Genomic DNA, 11511 nt, shown 5'->3' on the forward strand with positions numbered 1-11511 from the left:
AGGGGATGGGAGGGGGCGGGGTGTAAAGGGAGGGCCTGAGTGGATGTGGCAAACACATGTTTTAACAGTGCCTTCAGCCTTAGTGACTTAATGTGGGTGTGGTGTTGGAAACGGACACAGGCTTTATTTTCATCATAGATACTCGTCACCATAACAAGACTAACACATTTGAAGAGCACTGCTAACCAGGAAACGAACGGGGGAGGCAGGTGGAGCCGGAGTCACGGTTACAACTCAACCTGGAAAGTCAAAAGCTTCACGAACGATGAATATCTTCAAACTACAGACCAACAATATGAGAAACAAAGTTTTATTTTATTATTGTTTAGAATTTAAAGAAGCAGACGTGGCTGAACTGAAACAGATCCGGTGATGACTGTAACCTGATTTCATCCACAGAAGTCTAAAAGTCGGTTTACACACAGCTACAGGCAGCAGAGAAAGCCTCAATGTGCACATTTACAGAAACCTTAACACGACAGAGATGAGCGAAATAAGTCAGAAATAAATCAGACGCCTGACAACGGCTGGAAAGAAATGCCGTGATGAGAAGAAGCACATAAGGCACACACATTTAAACATAACAGGGCATTTCACTGTCGTTTCTGCTCCGTCAAACAAACACTCCAACTGTGCCGGTGGAAGCTGAAATTAGATGAGTCCAGATTATCTCTAGTTAAACACTCCAGGTGGTGATGAACCTAAAGGCCTCGCGGTACAATCTCTTAATTGAAACGTTTCTGGCCCAAGTGCCAGGAAAGCTTTTATTTTGAAATAGGTATGCGATGCTGTTTGGAGTTTTTTGCCCCTCCACCCCCCAAAGTCTTGGCCTGCCTAAACCTCAAGTGCTCATTGGTGTGTTAGCACCTCCCAGGGGCCTTAAAGCGGAACACTGCTCAGTTTAAAGCGTCACTTGTGTCCGTCTCTCCGGCCGGCGGCGGCGGCAGCAGATCTTCAGAGAGTGTCAGAGCTCAGATTTGGATCCATGAAGTCATGAGTTGATCCATCAGCTGCTCCACACTGATCTGTTTAAATTCACTCTGAAAAAGATCTAAAGAAAAGGATGAGCGCTGAAGTTCATTATCTAACACCGACTGTCCCGCGCCGAGTCGAGACTTTCACTGAGCTGTTTCACCTTAAAATCAATCAAAATTCCACTTTACTTAGATTTTTTTTCTTTTTTCTTTTTTTTTTTTCATTGTTTTGGAGATGACAATTTATTCAGATTAATGTATGACGATTAAGTATTATTATTTTTCTTATGCTCCTTATTGTTTCTTGGGGAACATTGTTTTAGCATTTTTTGTTTTGTTTTTTTGGACACTTCAGATTTTATTTTTCTTTGCTCTTTAAATATTTGTACCATTTACTTGACGGTCGAGTGCCAACAGCTTGAGTGAGAATCAGTTGCCTGGTTTTGTCAAATTAAACGATGATAATAAGCTTCTAATCGCAGATTTAAAAAACGACGTAACAGCTAGAGCAATAATTACAGATGTGGAAAACTCTGCTCTGTATTGAAAGATGAATGTTGGAGCTGTCGGGTGTTTGGAAATAATAAAAACTACTTGAATGTTGTTTCAACTTTGACTTGTGTTTTTTTTTTTTTTTTTTTAATTATCTTAGATCTCAGCGACACTTCTTCCTCCCCCACTCCATATTTTTCTTTTCTTAACATCATTACTCGTTTTATTTTATTCTTTATCTTAAATAAAACTTTCTCTCCATGAACAAAAATAGAATTGTTAAAAGCGCGGTTTAAAGATGACTGCATTTTTTTTTACCTCTGGTGGATTTTTAGATCCCATTTTAAAACTCCAAATTTATTTTAGTAGAATAAAATTATTTACATTATTAAGAAATTCAAAGGCAACATAAATTTATAATATTGAATTTTTAAATTGGAGAACTTTTGGCACCACTGGGACTCCGTAGTTGGATGGTCAATGCAGGTCCCTACAGTGAGCACTGGGGGGCGCTGCTTTCCTGGTTTTCATGGGCCCGTCTGAGTACAGTATGTAAATGACCTTGGCTTGTTTTGATTGGCAGCCTAAAATGGATACTTCAGACCGACATGGAGGATCAGAGACACTCCATCTTTTGTCTGACTGACGACGGCGGTGGAGCCCGAATCCGACCGGAGACTCTTCATTCATGCCACAGTCTGACCCCCCCCCCCCCCCCTTTTTGTATCCTCCTCATCTGCAGCCCTGTTTTCCCATCATCCTTTTCTCTCTCCTCTCTCATTGTTTAAGCTTTGCGTCCTTTCACCTTCACTAAAAACTTCAGTTGCCTCCATTTCACTTCAGAGTTGTGCGTTATTTGTAGGGCAGGACTTTAAAAACACATAATCCGCCAGATTATTTCACAATTTGACTGTGATCTCCAAAATACATCCTCTTTTGAATTGAATGTGTTATTGTCTGAGTGTTTTAAATGTTGCTTTGAGGATTTTTCTGTCGCCTCCTAATCTGAATTTATGTTAGTAAATTATAATTTTTCCTAAAATCAGACCGACTAACAGCAGATACAAACTGATCTCTTCGGTGATTTTAGGTTCGACAGTCTTCATTTTTTATGTATTTTCAGAAAAACAACCGATCTTGATGAGATGTCGGTTGTCTGGGATCCAAAATGTTCTTTAATTTTTTCAGGCAGCGCCTTTGTTTCACCGTTAGTCTTACTCTGGTCCCACTGGGCATAAAGGAAGACAGACTGTATTGAAGTCTAAGGGAAAATGTCCCTCCTCCTCCTCCTCAGCAAACGTTTTCCTGATGACTTTATGGTCTTCAACACAACATGATGTTCATTTAGAGGTGAGGGGTTAGGGGGCGGGGCTCTAGTTTGATTGACTGCTCTGATCCATTTCTTGGACAATGACTGTGTTTTTGTCTTTCTGCTGACACCTCGATCCTTCAGGCTTCAGCTGGTCTGAATTGAACTCTCAAACAAAATTTGACTTTCTAATTTTCAGATTATGAGAAATAATTTCTTGGCACAACTTTTTTTTCATAGTTGTATTTTTGATTAAAGATTCAGAAAATCAGGTGATGTTAGATACTGTTGTGGTTTGAATACAGGAAGACTTGAGCGTCTCTGTCGCAGCAGTGATTTGTTTGGGCTGTTGATCATATTTCATGAATTGCGTCTCCATTTCCGAGTTTACTTTGTATTAATTTAGTAAAAGAGCAGAAATAAACAAAGCTGTCACGATTTAATAAAACTTTTCTGCAGTTTAAATCCAGAAGCAGCAGATAAAAATGAGTGAACTAACTGGGACAGGATCAGTTTCAGTTTTACTTTGAACATGTGATGTTCATGGTCAACATAAAAAAAAAGCCAACTTTGAAGGAAAAGGAACATTTTCTGTGATTTTAACAGATAAACTGAAAGTGATCAGACCTTTTTCAGATAAAATAAGTGAGAACTAGCTGATCACTTTCAGTTTTACTTTGAAAGGTCAGTGCCAACTTCTTGTGTGTGTGCGGCGGCCATCTTGTCTTGCTGCTGATTCAGCCTCTGACACTTTGACTACGTCTGTCCTGGCACGCTCTCCTGCCGCCGCTGCGGCTGGTTGGGCTGGTGGATATTATTGGATGTCCATCTGACCTCATTATAAGTGCGTTGCCACAGGCAACCAGCCTGGAGCACAGGGGGGAGGGGGAGGGGTGTGTGCAAGGGGGTGAAGAAGTGCATCATGGGATAGAAACCTGACCTGACTCTCTCTCTCTCTCTCTCTCCTTCCTTTTTTTTCCTCTCGCTTCTTTCAGAGGACGCACAATTGCACATGTGTATGCGCACACAGACGCACACACACTTTGCCTAAACAAAGATGCATCAGTGAGGAGGAGAACCAGCATGTCGAGCCTCTCTGTTTTTACTCTGATCACACAACATTTGTTTATAGCTGAACATTAAGAAAAACACAACAGCTACATGCAAAGACACAAAAACCCGCTCTGTGTGACACAATTTGTTCATGTTTTCCTGAACTTTAATGGTCAGGAAATATTTACAGAATGAATTTAGTGTGTCTGTGTTTGTGAGTCTGAATGTGTACAACTTTGTGGACTAAACAGTGCATGTGATTTGTGCTAGTGAGCAGTTAAACCTGAAAGTGTTAAAGTGTGGTGTAGTGTAGAGTTGTGCATTTATCTTTCCTCTGATACAGCACGTTTCATTTTGTGTGTCTGTTTCTTGTAGGTTTCACTGTATTCCTACTGTGTAAATTTAATTATGAGTGTGTGTGTTTAATCTTTTGTAATCATGCCTTCAACTGTTCACAGTGCATTTTAATCATTTTGTGTGTTTGTTAAAGTTGTGTATGTAATGTGTATAATAGTTTGAATGTCCGTCTTGTCTTCATGTCCTTAATTTTGTCATAACTATGTTATTGTTGTGTTTTTCATGTATGTTTTTGTGTGTTTACGTCTTTTGTGCGTCTCACACGTGTGTGTGTGTGTGTGTGTGTATATGTTGGTTTTTTTAATAGGTTTTTTTGTGTTGTATGTAAGATATACTTTGTGTCTACCTGCTATCTGTGTGTTGAATTCTGTTTTTGTTGACCCATGTGTTGTGTATTTTATTTTTATGTGAATTTACATTTTTCATTGTGTATTCTTTCAGCTGCTTATGATGTTTGTACATCTCATGTTGTGTGTCCTCATTTAATCATGCGTGTTTCGCCATCCTTATTGTGAGTTGGTCTTCAAGCTCGTTGTGTTTGTGTTGTGTGCCTGTGTGTATGTTGTATTCTTGTTCGTGTGTCATTATTTATATGGTTGCATAGTTTACGTGTGTGTCTCTGTGTGTATATGAGCACATGCACTGTGTGTGTGAGAATATTTGTTAGCCTATAATTTTGTATGCCTTTGTGTGTGTATGTGTGTGGGAGTTGTATATGCCAGTTTGAGGAATGTTTGTGTATCTTATGTGTGTGTGTTTATTTATGTATGAACTGAGACACATCTGCATGTGTGTGTATGTGTTATATACAGTAACACACAGACACACACCGCCCTCATCTCTGACATAACTGGTTACCATGCATACTGTGTGACTCTGAGTATTATGGGGTGTTCTTTGTTTTGTCACAACGTGCCCTGGTATGGAATGGGAGGGGGGAGGGGAACAGGGTGTGTGTGTGTCACTGTGAGTGTTAGTGTGCGCGATTGTGTGCACATGGATGGGGTAGGGGGGTATGCATGCATACCTTTTGTGTGTTTTTAGTGTGTTTTGGTGGGGGGGTGCAGCAAGGAGAGGTTGTGTTTGTGTGTGTGCGTTGTGCGGAGGGTTGGGTGGGGGTTGGGTGTGCGTGCCTGTACGAGGATATAATGTGTGCATGAGAGAGAGAGCGAGTGAGTACATGTGTTTTTGAGAAGGTGAGATAAAATGGCGGCTTGTGTGTGTCTGTCTTTGTGTGTGTGTGCTTGCTCAGGCCTTTAAAACCTCAGTCCTACTTTAGCTGAAGTCATTGTGTCCTTGTTAAGTGTGTGTCTGTTTTTTTAAGATATTTACTCTTCACTTCAACTTGACCTCAACCAGGAGGTTGATTAAAGTTGTGACAATGGAAACGCAAAAAAACAACAACAACAACACACCTGAAACATCATGGAAACAACACAGCATTTAAAGGACCTTGGTGCCGCGACATCAATTCACAACTACGCCTGGATTTTGTAGGATTTTTTGTGTTGTGCTACCTCTTCCTTCCCAGCATCCTTTGCTGCAGAGCAAAAAGCTTTGACAAAGTTGTGTAGACAGTCAAAGTCTGTCATGTGAGTCTGCTGGAGCTTTCGGTCACTCTGTTCATGGACTTCATCAGCACTGTGGAATCCAGAGCCAAGGTTCAGTTTTGGACTGCACAACTGAAAGTGTTTATTCTGTGAAACAATGAACGGAAAGAAAATGACGCACAAATTTAACACAAACATAAAAAAATCTGAGAGTTGGCAGTTTGTGTTGGTAAATGATCCAAATTCAACCAAACTGGAGTGCAGAAACATGAAGTTGGACTCACAATCTGCCGAGTTTGCTTTCTTTTGATGGCACAATCATGAAATCGAATCTGCATCAAATCTCGTCTGACACAGAATTTAATAAATAATAATGTTTTTACAAAGTTCAACGTTTCAACTCATAAATGGAAAAAGAGCGGACACAAAGCTTTGAACCAGACGCTGGTCATTCGATAAATGCCCCTCCTCCTCCCTGATGAGTTTATGTTCATTTTTTTAAATGATACTTTTTCAGTTTTGAAAACTAAGCTTAGATGGAAACGTGCAGAAAAGCAGCAGAAAATAAATAGAAGATGTCCAAGATGGAGGACAGGCAGTTTGGAATCAATCAATCAAGATAATTGGACACTCCCATCAGAGTTTCTGTCGTCGATATGAAAGAAAAACGACGATGTGGACGGAACAGAGCTTCAGGAAAACACTGCAGGTCGGCAACAACACACGCTCGAGACAAACCGAAGAGACAAACATGTAATTTCCTGAAGCTGTGTAAAATATAAATTGCCTCAGACGCAACACCCGACCTCACAGATTGAGAGAGGAGATACGTTCTCCCGCCTCAGCAAACAGGCTTTCCCATCAGCCACTCTGACTGAGATGTCTTCAGTGATCAGCATGTGGAGCTCCGAGCGTCACCCCCCTCCCCCCATGGCTTTGACCTGTCAGTCACACCTGGGGGGAACGATCCCATCTGAATGGCAGCTGAAACCAGAAGTGGGCCCTTCGTTGTGACATCACAAAGTCCCAGAAGTGCCGACGGCTGGTTTTAAGGTTCAGGCTGTGAGGACTGATTAATGTGACACCCAGACACCACAGGGAGGTCTACCTTTAGAGCGTCTGGACAGAGTTTGTTCATCGGCCAATCTTTAAAAATAAAAAACAAGCTTTCAGTCTTCAGACTAACGAGGTAAAAAAGTGCAGATGTGAGAACGTTTTCTGTAGTTTATTTCTCTCCAGAGCTGAATCATCAGCAGCATTCAGACCAGATGAACAACTTTTGCTCTAAATAGTGAGAGAACGCGTTGAACTGTCATGGATCTTCTGGTTTTCAGCAGCGTTGGCGGCTCTGAGGTCAACAAGCTGTCTTTTATCCAGACGAGCAGGATATTGCTTTTCTGATTCTTTTGGGCCTCATCAGATGGCAGTTTCTTCAGTTGTCAGAAAAAATGAAACGTCTTCATCTGACTGAGAATCTGGGAAACTCTGTCTCAAATGAAAGATTGTTTTCTCAGCTGCTCTTGAAATGGCCACAACTGAACTTGGAACCTCAACTGAGCCATTATTTAGTGGTTTTATTTTGAGGTGCGTCTCAAGGAGGGGAAACAACACAAAGCCAGCACGACGGCGTCATCGAGGTCTGTCGGCCTGCGTCACTTACGGGCCACAGAGATGACAGCAGCCTCTCCAGAGATTTCGTAACAATCTCACCGCGAAAAACTACAACATGACGAACTCGTCCTCTGTGGCTGAAACTGATGAAACGAGGCTGTTTCTCCTGTTTCTATTTGTATCGACAGCGATCTGTCGTACTGTGGCTGTGGGAGAGAGAGAGAGGAACCCCCAGTCGACAAAGTGCGATGAAGACGTCACAGATGGGAAGGCTGGGTATTCTGAGCCTCTTTAAGTGGCTGCTGTTTGGAGAGACATACTGTACTCTGCACTTCAGGAACCTATAAGACAGGAAATGATTCTGGGGGGGGGGGGGGGGGGGGGGGAGGTGAATTAGCAGTGTGATTATTATAGAGTGGCAGGCCAAGCAGTGAAGAAAAGAGGGGGGGGTGATGGGGGGGGGCAAATGCATATTATGGGATGCCTGTTGTCAGGCGGGAGGAGGAGCAGAGGAGATGAGGTAAAGGGGGGAGGGGGTGTGGATGTCAGGATGGGGGCTGGTTATGGTTTGGCCTAGGCCTGGTTTTGTGTGCGGTAGCTTTGCCCGCCCCCCCACAACCCAACAGCTTTGTGTATACGCGTGCACGTCACAGACTGTGTGTGTCGGGGAAATGGTATCTATCTTCAGGTGCAGAGTGAGTCATACGCGAAGAGGCATCGAGGCCCGAGAGAGGAGGCAGCACAAAGGCGGAGAGGCAGAGTGGCAGCTGGGAATTCATAAAAAAAAAAAAAAAAAAAAAAAGAACTTCATTGGCAAAGTATCCGAGCTGCACACTGAGCACAATGCACTGCCTGTCCCCTCTAATGTAAATTATTGAGGCTGCGATGGAGCGATGAGCGTGTTCACGTGTGCTGCTTTGCCATCATTTGCGGCGTTCTTTTGTCAGCTTGTCTCTAAAATTCATCACATCCGCTGCAGTCGGCCATTAAACCGACTCATCTGCAGCAGGGAGTTTTTACCTAACCTGAAATGGAAGCTGATGATTTTATATTGACTCAAAAACACAAAATGAAATCTCTGCTCCAGTTTGTGTCACAACTGGATTTTGGCTTTGGTCCCGGATGAGCGTTGATCCCACACTGTCTGCACTGTGACGACAGGGAGTTTGGAAACATGGTGGAAGATTTCCATCGACAAATTCCTGGAGATGCAGTTTGAAGATATTCTGTCTAAGTAATCAGTCAATCCTCCAGCTTCTCGAGCATCTTCGGTAACATCAAACATGGAGGCCACCTTCTTTTCTCCCCTTTACTTCACCTACGTGCTGCACCCTGTTTAATTGTTTGTTTTTCGTTATCATTTCATTTTGCATTTTATTTGAATTGTGAGTTCAATCCAAATTGATTACTGTCATCGTTAGCAAGTTAGCATGTAGCACAAAACACCGGCGTGCCAGCTGTTGACTGTCGGACCTGGTGGGTGGGGGGGCCAAGGCCAGGGGTGCTCTGTCCCACATCTGGCTCTGGTGTCAGGGATGGTTCTGCTGGCTGGAGTAGAAGCAGTCCAGTATCTGATAAGGATCCTGTGTACCTTCATCTGCAGGTTTTCCAAGGATGTCCGACTGGCAGGAGACCTCGAGGCCGACCTAGAACTCACTGTTTGTTCATCTAGGAACATCTCGGGATCCCCCAGGAGGGCTGGAAGGATTGTCTGTGTGGAGGGATGTCTGGACCCGACCCTGGAGAGGCAGAAGAAAATGGATGGATGCCTGAAACGGGAAAAACCGGAGCGTCACAAATGCCAATAAAAGCGTTCCTTTACAGATCGTCTCTGCTGTGGAAGAACTGGAAGCTGAACTCTGATTGTCAAACAGCAATTTGCTCTAATAGTGTGTGAAATACAAAAGGTCACAGTTTGAGGATGACCCAGGTGAAAAGGTCATGTGACAGATTTGACCCCCATGACACCACCAGCATGTCTGAGGCATCTGGGACATCCGGACCGTCCATTTTCATTCATTTTCATCTCTCTGGCGGCGGTGGGATGTTATGCTGTGCGGCAGGCATGCTGGGTGTGATCAAACCCATTTGCACCTTCTTTCTGGTGCCTTTACTGCAGGACAGAGGCAGCGGTGTCTGGGGAGGCAGGCGGGGTGGGGGGGCAGTCAAGAGGTATTATGGTATGCATTTTGACTTGCATGGTAATTTGACCCCGCCTGTAACCCTCCTCCCGCTGCTGCTGCCACCACCACCGCTACCACCCCTCTGCTTGTCTCCATGGTGACCAGCTGCACAGGAGCACTATTATGGTCTGTCCCCCCCCCCCCCCCCCCCCCCCTCACTCCCCCAATCGTTTTTTCATTTTTTTGCCTCAGAAATAATATTATTATCATTGTGTGATATTCAATTCTGCGATTGTGGCAGTAGATGTTGGGAGGGGCCTTCAGAGCCGTGCACGAGGTTTCTATGACAACTGCCCCCAGTATCCCTCTGATTGGTGATTATGGGATGTCCCCCCATCCCACACCTCCCCTCCCCAAATGCACACATGAACAGTGAGTCCACAGTCAAAGGAAGGAGACGGATGGGGGAGGGGGGAAAGATGCAAACCAAGAGGGAGGGAGGGAGAAAAAGAGGAAGAAATGGAGAAAGAGCCGAGACAGAAGTTTTTTTATTTATTTAATTTCATTTATTTCTCTCGACGGCAGGACAAAGGAAGAAGAGAAAGATGAGAAAGACAAAGTCAAAAAATGTAGGTGTGCTGAGTCAGAGGCGAGGGGGGGGGGGCAGATTGAACTGGGTTAAGAGCCAAAATGTATCAACAATATGCTGACATGAAAAATGATTCATAAAACAGAACGTCCAAATAAGATCTGTTTGTTTGGTGACAGGTTCTGCAGGACGCTGCTCCGTGTGCACAGAAGTCATTCATACTGACTCAGTTCTGCTCATTCACCTTCTGGAGTTACTACCAGCTGCCATACTGCACCCCCCACAGTCCTCCAGCCCGTGGACGTCCCGGACTGAGGCCCAGTTTAGAAAATGAAATTAAAATTACCAAAGCTGTGTGTGACTGTTTTTGTTTCCTTAGTGTCCTCTGCACAATTAGTCCAATGTCAGCGAATGGAAGTGCAATATATACAGAAGCTGCTGCTTTTCGGGGGGTAAAGGCCAAAGTGCCACCAAAATGTTGTTCGTTGTTAAAACTAAAATTCCTATTAGGGAAAATATGTGTTCATTTCAAAAGAAATCAGATCACAATCGAAAATATGGATTTTTCCGCAGATTGTTCATAATAAACGTAAATATAAAACTAGACTGACTCTGATGATAATTTCAGTGCCGCCTTTGATGGTTCTTTTGTTTTCTCTGGATTAATGGGTTTGAAAACTACGATTTCTGGGTTGTAATTTTAAATATTTTCTGCTCTTCTGTGGTGACGAGCTGAACGAGCTTTGGGCCAGCTTTGAATTGGGTAATTTACTTATTATTTTTATTGGGGTTTGTGCCGTTTATCAGACAAAACAAGACACCTGGCTGCATCACTTCTCTCTGTGTCAGGGACGGATCCCGACCAGTTTGTTAACATAAATGAATAGTATGAGTTTAAAGAAATGTAACCATGACCTTTATTTATGTTTGGAGAAAACTCAACAGGGGACCTTTAATCCGGTAAACTGCAGCTGTCCACACACTTTTGTCCACCGGCTGGTCGAGCAGATTTGTGTTTGACTCCAGCGACAGCAGAGCGTGACTCCGGTGACTCCGGCGTTCCAGGGGCCCCCTGACAGCGAGCCCCGGCCCCCTCCATCCCTCCCTCCCCACGATGCTTCCCGTTTGATTCCCGGGAGGTGAAACGTCCAGCAGGAGCGTCGCAGCAGCGCAGACGGCTGTGCGATTCGCCCCTCGTGTAGAAGCACTGCAGACAGTCAATGGTGGGAAAAAACCGTCTAGGACCCAGACGATTTTCCCACCATTGACTGCAATGCATTTCCAAGCAGCCTGTGGAGCAAGCCAGTTTGTGAGAGAGTGTGTGTGTGTGTGTGTGTGTGTGTGTGTGTGTGCAGACAGCTTAACTCAGCTGCTGGTTTGGCTCCTCCACTCCTGGACTCCCTGTTTTGGAGTTTTAAAGGCTGAAGACTTGAAAGGGTTGACTACAGTTTGA

The sequence above is a fragment of the Echeneis naucrates genome, chromosome 11, assembly GCF_900963305.1.
Source record: "Echeneis naucrates chromosome 11, fEcheNa1.1, whole genome shotgun sequence".
Lineage (NCBI taxonomy): Eukaryota > Metazoa > Chordata > Actinopteri > Carangiformes > Echeneidae > Echeneis > Echeneis naucrates.